The sequence below is a fragment of the Eschscholzia californica genome, unplaced genomic scaffold, assembly GCF_041429995.1.
Source record: "Eschscholzia californica isolate CP2 unplaced genomic scaffold, dmEscCali1.0.p SCAF_4, whole genome shotgun sequence".
Taxonomy (NCBI): domain Eukaryota; kingdom Viridiplantae; phylum Streptophyta; class Magnoliopsida; order Ranunculales; family Papaveraceae; genus Eschscholzia; species Eschscholzia californica.
In genome coordinates, this window is record NW_028238461.1 from 29852801 (window position 1) to 29863332 (window position 10532).

The window sequence follows — 10532 nt, forward strand, 5'->3', positions numbered from 1 at the left end:
GATTTTTAGAATCAACTTACCACAAAATTATGTTTTGGGCCGTATGTCGGCCTTGGTCAAAATCAAACATATATGTACGTGAAACGGGAGAACGAGTTTGGAGAACGAAAAAAAAAAATTACAACCTCGGGTCAAGACCCGAGTCTTGTCGGCCTTTGGTCCAAGACCCTTTGGGATGGCCAAAGACATGCCCAGGCTAAGGCTTAAGACTATCTCGCCCTTTGGCCCATGGCATGTCTCAACCCTAGGTCGAGACGCTTCTCAGACCTGTCCAAGACTAGTTCTCAAACGAACAATCTTTTTTTTCTTTCCAAATTTTAAATCCCAATTCTAAAATATTTGAAAAAATGATTCTTTTACTTTTGAACTCTTTCAAACTAAAATCTTTTGCAAATTCAAATTGCTTTGAAAACCCTTCTTAATTTAAATTTTGAAATTCAACTTTGGAAAGCCAATTCCGTAAGAAATTAAAATTTCCAAATGTCAAACAGACCCTAAGTTTTGTATAAAGGAATGACGTCACATGATTGATTTATAGACGTTAAACTAACGGAACGAGGTACTCTCAACATAAAAAAAAAAACGGACCGAGGTTTTATCAATTGACGGAATTGTTTTTAGTTTTTACGGAAACAAATAGGAGAGAGAGATTCATTCTTCTCCATCAAGAAACAGAGAGACTCCGCCATGGAGATCATCGGAGATGTTTGGGAGAACTCGATCTTCTTTGCGTCTGTCGCTAACCACGAAACAAGAGGAACGCTGGATCGGAAATAAAGATGAAGATCGAGAATCTTGATAAAAAAGACGACGGTATTGTAACATCGCGATCAAGAACGAGAATCTAAACATCGGAAAACGAAGGTCCTTTTACTCTTTACTCAATGCTTTTGTTTGCAATATCTCTTGAAAACCCTAAATCAATGATTTTCTTTGCTATCGGAGATCTTTTTTCTCTCTTCGCAATTCTAACATCGAAAACCCTAAATTCTACGGATCAAAGAAAAGACTCGACATTAGGGGAACCCTAAATTGTACATTAGTGAGAGGGAATCGACTTTGACAGTCAGATGGGTTATTGTTGGATATTGCTGGTAGTTTCCCCTTTCCCTTTCTCGTAGACATGCAGTCTATTTGGCTGTTTGGTTGCTTACTTTACTAAGTTAATTGTAACCCTAAAGGCCTAAACCCTAGATTTGTTTCAAAACGAAAATTAAGGTTGGCTATATTTGAAACAACAGTTGATAATATTGCTGGTCTGACTTCTCCTATGATGTACAAAGTCCTAGTCCTTATGGTTCTTAATATGAAAACTTGTACAAGTTCTGATCAATTGTGGGGGCATGCGATAAAATATGCTTTATTCAAGAATACGGATTGCTCTATCTTTATACCCACCAAGAGGATGGACTCCGGCTTGACGGTTACTGCTATTTGCATCAACATCTTTCTACAATTACTTATTTTACTTTTTAGTAATGTACTAATATTTACTAATTTGTAAGTTTTCATAAATATATCTTCATATATTTTTCAAAAACTAAATATCTTCATACATCTAGGTAAAATTTATATTTTGGGGATAACGTCCGGTATCGATTTAATTACAAATTCTTGATGGCAGTTGGTTTACTTTCGTGATTATTCATTATACGATGTATGAAGACGTTTATTTTATTTTCTCTCTTTTATCATATTTTTTGACGATCTTTCAAAAGTTTTTGTGGGAAGTCTCTGCATATGACGTTGTTCAGTGTATACAACAGTGGTACGTGGGTGTTTTTGAGATAATATGCTTTTGTATTGTTGGTAGTAGCTGATATAAGAGATGCAGTGGGGAATATGACACTGAGTTCTTATGTTGTATGCGGAGACTTACCTTAAAACTCATTTTGATTCTTTTTTTTCTTTCTTTCTTTTGCAATTTTTGTAAGTTTCTTTTGACATCACATCTAATTACTAATAATTACTCGAAAGTTGAGATTGAGGTTGGCATTGGTTTTTGAAAATAATGATTGGCAGTTGGTAATATTTGTGATGTTCGAAGATCCTTATTTTATTTTTCTCTTTTATCATATTTTTTAACGATCTTTCAAAAGTTTTTGTGGGAAGTCTCTGCATATGACGTTGTTCAGTGTATACAACAGTGGTACGTGGGTGTTTTTGATATAATATGCTTTTGTATTGTTGGTAGTAGCTGATATAAGAGATGCAGTGGGGAATATGACACTGAGTTCTTATGTTGTATGCGGAGACTTACCTTAAAACTCATTTTGATTCTTTTTTTTCTTTCTTTCTTCTGCAATTTTTGTAAGTTTCTTTTGACATCACATCTAATTACTAATAATTACTCGAAAGTTGAGATTGAGGTTGGCATTGGTTTTTGAAAATAATGATTGGCAGTTGGTAATATTTGTGATGTTCGAAGATCCTTATTTTATTTTTCTCTTTTATCATATTTTTTAACGATCTTTCGAAAGTTTTTATTGGAAGTCTCTGCATATGACATTGTACAGTGTATACAACAGTGGTACGTGGGATGTTTTTGAGATAATATGCTTTTGCATTGGTGGTAGCTGATATGAGAAAAACAGTGGGGGATATGACACTGAGTGCTTATGTTGTATGCCGAGACTTACTTTAAAACTTATTTTGTTTCTTTTTTTCTTTCTTCCTTCTGTGATTTTGTAAGTTTCTTTTGACATCACATCTAATTACTAATAATCACTCGAGAGTCGAGATTGAGGTTAGCATTGGTTTTTGCAAATAATGATTGGCAATTGGTAACATTTGTGATGTTCGAAGATGCTTATTTTATTTTATATTACTAATAATAATATATAATAGTTTTGAAACTTTTGTAAGTATCTCCATACATCAAGGTGTAATACCAAATTATGTGGGTTCATTTGAGACGATGTTGGGATGTTGACTATAAATTAGAATACAAGTAACGGTTGACATTGTATATAACCATGATATACTTTCGAGAATATAATTTATAGTACTGGTGGTTTGAAATACCAGTAGGGATAAATGACGGCAGTGAGGAATATGACACTGATTTTGTGGTGTATGTGGAGACTTGCCTAATTTTTTCTTTCTTTTCTTACTTTTGTGATTTTAGTAAGTTTCCTTGGACATCACAAGTTTTACTGACAATTTCTCGAGATTAAGGTCGGTCGTTGGTTTACATAGTTGGTAATATTTGTGATGTTTGAAGATGCTTACATGATTTGATATAGTAATTTAATAGTTTTGTAACTTTTTTAAGTATCTCCATACACCAAGGTATAACACCAAATAATGTGTGTTCATTAGAGATGGAGTTGGAATGTTGACTATAAATTAGTGTACAAGTAAGCTGGTTGTTGGTTTACTTTTTGTGATTATAGTTTTATACTTATGGGCTATGGCGCATGGAGATGCTTATTTATATTGCTTCTTTAAGCCCCATACATCATTTACGGTCATAGGGACTTACATGTCAAACTCATCTTCTTCTTTCCTTGTAAATGGTTAAAAATTTGTGATATAGTGTCTTTTGACATCACATTTTACCACCAACAAATCTGCATTTTTATCCAAGATTAAGTTGGTGTTGGTTTATTTACAAAAAGTGGCTTTATTCGAGAATACGATACACATCATACAATATGGTACACAGGATTTTTTCGAGATCAAGTAATGTGTAAATGATATGACAGCGGGTTACCAAGTAATGTGGGACTAATGATGACAGTGGTAACTATAACAAATCTGCATTTTTATCCAAGATTAAGTTGGTGTTGGTTTATTTACAAAAAGTGGCTTTATTCGAGAATACGATACACATCATACAATATGGTACACAGGATTTTTTCGAGATCAAGTAATGTGTAAATGATATGACAGCGGGTTACCAAGTAATGTGGGACTAATGATGACAGTGGTAACTATTCTAATTTGTCAAGCCTGAAGGAAATACTTTAATTAGTTGTGACACTGATTTTTTCTGTTGTATGTGGAGGCTTACCTATATTTTGAACTTCTGTTATTTCTTGTTCTTTCTTTTTGTTTTTAGTAAGTTTCTTTTGACATCACATGTTGCTACTAAAAATTGTGGGTTTCACTCGAGGTTAAGGTTGGCATTGGTTTATTCCAAATAATGATAGGCAATTGGTTCACGTTTTTGGTTATATAAGTGATGTCCAGAGATGCTTATTTTTATTTCTAGTATTAAGTTATGATTTTGTTTGTAAGTATCTCCATACATAATGGTCAGATACCAAAATACGGGGGGTCCATTCGAGACGGAGTTGGATCAGACTAGAAATTGTAATACAAGTGATGGTGGCACTTGGCAGTTGGTTTACTTTTGTGGTTCCTAATATATTTGTGTCGGAACATATGAATATGCAGTGATGGCGTTTTTTAATTTATCAAGCTAATATGGGTTAATGCGCCATCTTTGAACTTTGAGGCAATACATGTGATGTTTGAAGATGCTTGTTTAATAACTAAGGTTGGGAGTCACTGTTGTCTAATCAAGCTCATAGCCTCGTTTCCTTTCCGCTGAGGAAGGAATATTACAGGCATTCAGTTCTTTGGTTTTCTGTTTAGCAAAAAATTCAGACAACACTATTCTTCTATCACAAGGTAATTGTTTAATCTTCCTTTAAAAGTTATTTATGTTTGGTTATAAGCCTCTCATATTGTTCTGCAAATAAGAACAAAGAAACACAATCACAAGTTTTCTGGTTTGTCTAATCTATGATAGCTTGTTCGAGATGGCCATTATTGATGTGCATATAAAGGAAAATTTTGGCATTGTTGTTCTGTAGCAGTGGACTGGTTTCAAGTATTATGACGAGACAAGGAGTTTGTTGAAACAGAACTCCTACCATCTAGAGTTTCAAGAAGTGGCAAAAAACAGTAACTTGTTTTATGATAGAAGATACAATTTCAATTAGATCGTAATAGTTCAAATAGTAAGGAGAGGGTAGTATATTGCTGCTGAATCTTATTCCTTACTTGGCCCAAGTATTGATCCAAAAGCTCTTGTGTCGAGTTACTACATCTTTCAAATATGCACAAAAAATGAACAATATGACCACTAACAACATAGTATTCGGGGGCCTCAGTTGGGCTTACGATTCAGACACGACAAAATTGTTAAGTAGGAAATACCTAGTGGCTTGAAGGCTCATGAAGCTCTTAAGTATTGGAAGGTACATGACAATGTAACCACTTAACTCTTGCTTCTTGAAGACAGTAGGAACCATTTATAAACTATGAAAACTACATTAAACTGTGTTGAGCTTACCATTTAACTCTTGTCTTCGGGTTCGGGTCCATATGAACGAACAGTTGGTTCCGGGTGCTAAACGAGATTACTTAGTTGAATAGGCTCTCGTATTCTTTTCCAAAGATTGCTGCAAGTAAGAAAAAAAATGTGATCATAAGCTTCAGGTTTTAGACAAGGCCCAAAGATTCAGACATGCATATAAACAATCATGGGGCAATTCTTTTCAGTAGTTACTTCTGTTAAGTTATAGATTACTTTTCGTGTGACGCCTATGGATTGCATATAGCTGAGTGATGTTGATGTGACACTGAATCTGATGAAACAGTCTCATCACGATCCAGAAGTATTAGACACCCACCTTAAAAAATGGTTCGTTATGCTATAAGCCCCAAAGTTTATTTTGTTAACGATGGATACACCAACCCGATGAAAACAGGTCGATTGGCGAGTTTATCTTCTCCAGTAGTTATGTTATAATTTAGACAAAGTTAAGGTAGGTATGAGAGTTGGTAAACGCTGAATTACACGATGATGGTAATGGTAACTTCTGTTGTGGGGAAGTTTTGCAGGTGCAAGATTAAATCCTAACACATTTGACGTAATGGTTGTGGTATCTTTGCTTTGAGCATTTTGAGCTATTCAGTTAGTCATATATACACTTAGTTTTCACTTCTTTGACTAGTTGTTTGTATACTGACGTTGCTTCCAATTTAGAAGGTCCAAGTGGTGGGAGTCTCTGAGATACTTCAAATCTTACCTTCTCGATAGAGAGAACCTTTGGTATGCCTTAATTCGTACTTGATTATGCTCTTGTAACTTGATGCTTTTCTAAAATAATCTACGTTCCAAATAATAAGTCTCGGAAGCCAATGATTTGTTCGACTTCAGAAGTTTATGGTCTCCAAGAATTCCTCCTAGGGTGAGTTTTGTTATGTGGGCGGCAGTTCTGGGTAAGCTCCCAACGGTGGTGTATGCCTTCCTCTGTGCCCCACATTTTTGAGCAATGGGACTCCATCCCAAAGCCTAAGGCAAGAAAGGAAATCTGGAATATTGTACCAGCGGCGATAGTTTGGAGCATATGGAAGGATCGTAACAATAGAATTTTCAAGGATGCTAATGGTAACACTAGTTTAGACGTGGATGATGTAAAAACGCTTATTTTTATATGGGCGAAGTGTTTCCCTAAGTTTAGTCACTCGTCTTTTGTCGACATCGTTTGTAATTGGGAGGCGTGGGTGTCGTTTGTATAGTTTCTTTTCCCCTTCAATATTAATTCAAATTTTCAATAAAAAAAAATAAAAACAGGTGTGCCAGGTGCAAGCTTCATGGAGAATCGATCGGCCCACCTATTCATTCATTGTCAGAAGCTTGGAAATTTCGAAATTTCTTCATCCGTTCTGCTGGATATCAATGGCGCTCCCCCAAATCGATGCCCCTTTTGTTGGACCAGTGGAAGAGAATGACTCATAAAAGAACCAAGAGGGAGTTGTGGGTATTAATCTCTTTTTTTTCAAGTACATCGCCCATTTAATTTTGTTCTTAAATTTGTTACCTGCAGTGCAGTAGAAGAGTTTGAACTGTGAAGAGAAACTAACGAGGTAACATACCTAAGCTTAAGATTACAATTCCGTTCACCAAGGCACTAAGCAGGTAATAATTACTCTCTCTCAATCTCTCTATGTTTGCTTGTGCGAATCTAGTATGATTGTCTCTGTAATATATCCAAATAATATTTTTCATATTTTGGTGTACTGTAGTGAACCGAAATTGGAAATTTGGTGATTGTATTGAGTAATATGTACTGAGTTAATATTTCTGACTTTTTCTATACATAAATATATTTTGACAATTGTTTGAATAGTAGGATGCTCTCAGTTGGTATTCTGAACTGCTCCGCACGTGGAAGTTATATTTTGGATGGCTTTGTGTATGGTATTAGTGCCAAAGGATCAAAACAACCACTCAAGCAGTTATTAATGGAATTCTTTGTCGGACTGCTTCATCGTGCAAGTGGTTAGTGTTTTGAATGTAGGCTTGTGTATTATGTATATAGTTCTTTGGTGTGTTCGTATTTTAGAATTCGTATTTTGTCGGTCTAAATTAATTTTTTATTATCGGACTGATTAGTAGTATCTACCGATGAAACATGTTGGTGTTTTGTGTATGTTGTGCATTTAGCTGTTCTTATTTTTGTTATTGGTTGAATAATTTATCCAAAATTAGTATTTAGATGTGTTGAAATTGTGCAATTGAATGAGTAGTATGTATATGATATTAAGTTAGTGATCTCCATTTATGCTCGTATGCTTTTGTATGTGCACAAAAATTATGTGTAATGTGTCTGAGTGTTCTGGTGTATTTGTGTTATTAGATGAGTTCATAATAATGATAATCTTTAGGTGTCTTTTGTATTTATTTGATTGTTTGAGTTTTATATAAATTAAATTATTATTTGGGTGTGCTTCTTACTTATATCTATTGGTGTTTTTCTTGGGTGGTTGTGTTTTTTGGCCATATATACTGTCTAGGTAATATTTTGCATCTACTTCTCTCTATTAAGATTTATTTCTAGTTTCTTCAGGAAGGTCTTAACCAATATGAAAAAAAGGACAATTCTCCATTGGTTGCTTTACAAGATTTTCATATAATTGTTGTTTATGTTTATGAGAACTAATTGTTGTTGAAGAATTAGTTTTCTTTTATTTTTGTTCTTACTGATATATGACTTACTACTGAACAAACATGATTTCTTTCGCTGAACTTGGACATAGACGCATTTCTATATCGTTCTTCCTTTAAGCACCACAATTCTTTTTATTTCTCTGTTTCTTTTTTATTTCTCTGTTTCTTTTTATTTCAATTCGATCTCATTATAGGCGTAGTTTGACTTTGATAGGTATAATTTTTTTTTTTTTAACAATTATATGTACTGCAGGTTTTTGATCTTTCAGGTTAAGTATGAATAGTGGTAACTTGTGATGTACATTTTTCTTTTCCCAAGCCAACCTATAACAACCTTCGACCATTTTGTTTTCTGTTATTAGATTCTGTGATTTATAGTTGTTTTAGTAAACTAGCAAAGTACATGTTGTTACTTCTCTATGATGATATTTACTCTTACTTTACTGATTTAACACCTCTTCCCTCTATGAGGAGGCAACGCAAAACGTTTTTGCTTGGCAGTCTAAAGTCTTCAAATTTGTTACGGGGAACAGCGCAAAGTAAGACTTTATTTACAGGTTGCGGGTGGAGATGGCACAGTTGGTTGAGTACTAGGCGTTCTTACCGAGCTTTAAGGGCAGCACCATGAGCCAATTCCTCCTACAGGCGTTATACCACTCGGTACAGGCAATGATCTTTCTAGGAGTTTTGGTTGGGTAAGAATCTTATTCAGATGGATTTTTAGTTCAATCGTCGTTAGCTGACTAGTTATTGAGAAATGTACTTGAATCACTTAATAGGGTGGTTCATTTCCTTACGCATGGAAGTCAGCCATCTAAAGCTCCCTGAATAAAGCTATTAGCGGTCCAATTAGCCGTCTTGACATCGAATTTATTACACCTGAAAAAGTTATATTAAATTATCATAAGTCCTCAAAATTTAGGTATGAGTAGGATATCTTGTTTGAGGACTGTAAAATGTCCTGCTAAGTGTTGATGGCTCTCAATTGAGCTTGGATGGCAATGATATTGGACCATCTTGGAATGTTATTAGCCTCGTGTACCGGGACTTCTTGAGGGTGGTAGAAGCGTCATAGTTGTTTTTTCACTATGGGTTAACGGCTATTCTTCGGAATGTCTTGATTATAATATATAGGTGTTTAGATTTTAAAACAGTCCACAAATCGAAGATATAAATGGCAGAATCAGACACTAGCTGGTCAACCCCCAGGAGTAGGGAGTAGTCACGATTTATCAAAGAGAATTTAATAATATCTCGTCGGGAATTAGTTTAGGCGAACCTAAATCAAAGTTTCTACTTTTATCCAAGCACAAACTTGTGGTCTGCTTTATAGATAAGTTGCAAGTTGGTGTTCTGTTCGTATGAATTAAAATGATAAATGTGAATTATCATCTAGAGTAGAATATGAGAACCAGCTTTCCTAAGGCTCGTCCTATCCGGTAGTACTCATCGGCGTGGAAAACACTCATCTTTAGCTTTGCGACAGAATAAGTATTGACAATTCATTCTTAGAATTTTTATTATTATGCTAAACAAGTCAAAGAACTTGTTTTATTTCTGATGTTTTTTGGTTTCATGTCATGATTATGTTGGTAGTTTAGGACTATTGAGTACATCTTTTGAATTCCTCAACTTTAAGCGGGTATAATACATATGATAATATCTTGTGAATATTGGGTTTACCTTCAGTAAAACGTTGTTACCTAAGCTTAAGAGTACAATTTCATTCACTAAACTAAGCAGGTAATATCACTACTCTCCCAATCTCTCAATGTTTGCTTGTTATAACAAAGTTGTAGTATTTACGCGCAATTTTAGTATGGTTGCCTCTAGTATATCGAACTCAATATTTTTCATGTTTTGGTGCAATGTGGTGAATCCAGATTGGAAGTTTAGTTTGGTGGTTGTACCGAGTAATATGGATTGAGTTAATTTCACCGACTTTTTATACATCAATGTATATTGGCGATTGTTTGAATAGTATATGCACTGAATTGGTATTCAGAACAGTTCCATATACTAAATTAATATTTTCTTCTGCATGCGGTATTAGTAATATGTATGGAGTTATTTCTGTGTGTGCACAAAAACTATGTGTCCAAGTCTTTTGGTGTATTTTGTATACTGGGTATGAGTTAGTGCATAGTTTGTTTTAGTAAGGACATGTAGGGCATTAGTAGTTTGGTGTATTTTTCCATTTGTGTTGTTAGATGAGCTTGCAGGATAATCCTTTTATGTATTTCGCGTTTATGTGATTGTTTGAGTTGTTTATAAATTAAGTTACTATTTTGGTGTGTTTCGTTTCTATTGTCTAGGTTATGTTTGCCCTTTCGTTTTTGTAGTGCTTTATTGTTTTTTTTTTTTTGTTGAAGATAGTGCTTTATTGTTTGATTATTGAACTGAATCAATATTTTTCTAGCTATTGTTTTAAACAATTAAATGATCTTTTGTATGAATGACATTTGTGTGTTTAGGTGTTTAAGTGAATTTAAATCGAAACTTTTGGTGATTGTACTGGGTAGTAGTATTGATTTAGTATTTCAGACTATATAGATATATTTAT

The 10532-nt window shown here is 34.4% G+C and overlaps 1 long non-coding RNA gene across 1 annotated transcript; it reads left to right on the forward strand.

Annotated features, from left to right (window-relative positions):
- Positions 1–626: 626 nt before the first annotated feature.
- Positions 627–9115, forward strand: LOC147544066 (uncharacterized). The gene is made up of 3 exons (XR_015239606.1): positions 627–864; positions 4402–8664; positions 8749–9115. It is a non-coding gene; the product is annotated as an uncharacterized LOC147544066 (long non-coding RNA).
- Positions 9116–10532: the final 1417 nt, after the last annotated feature.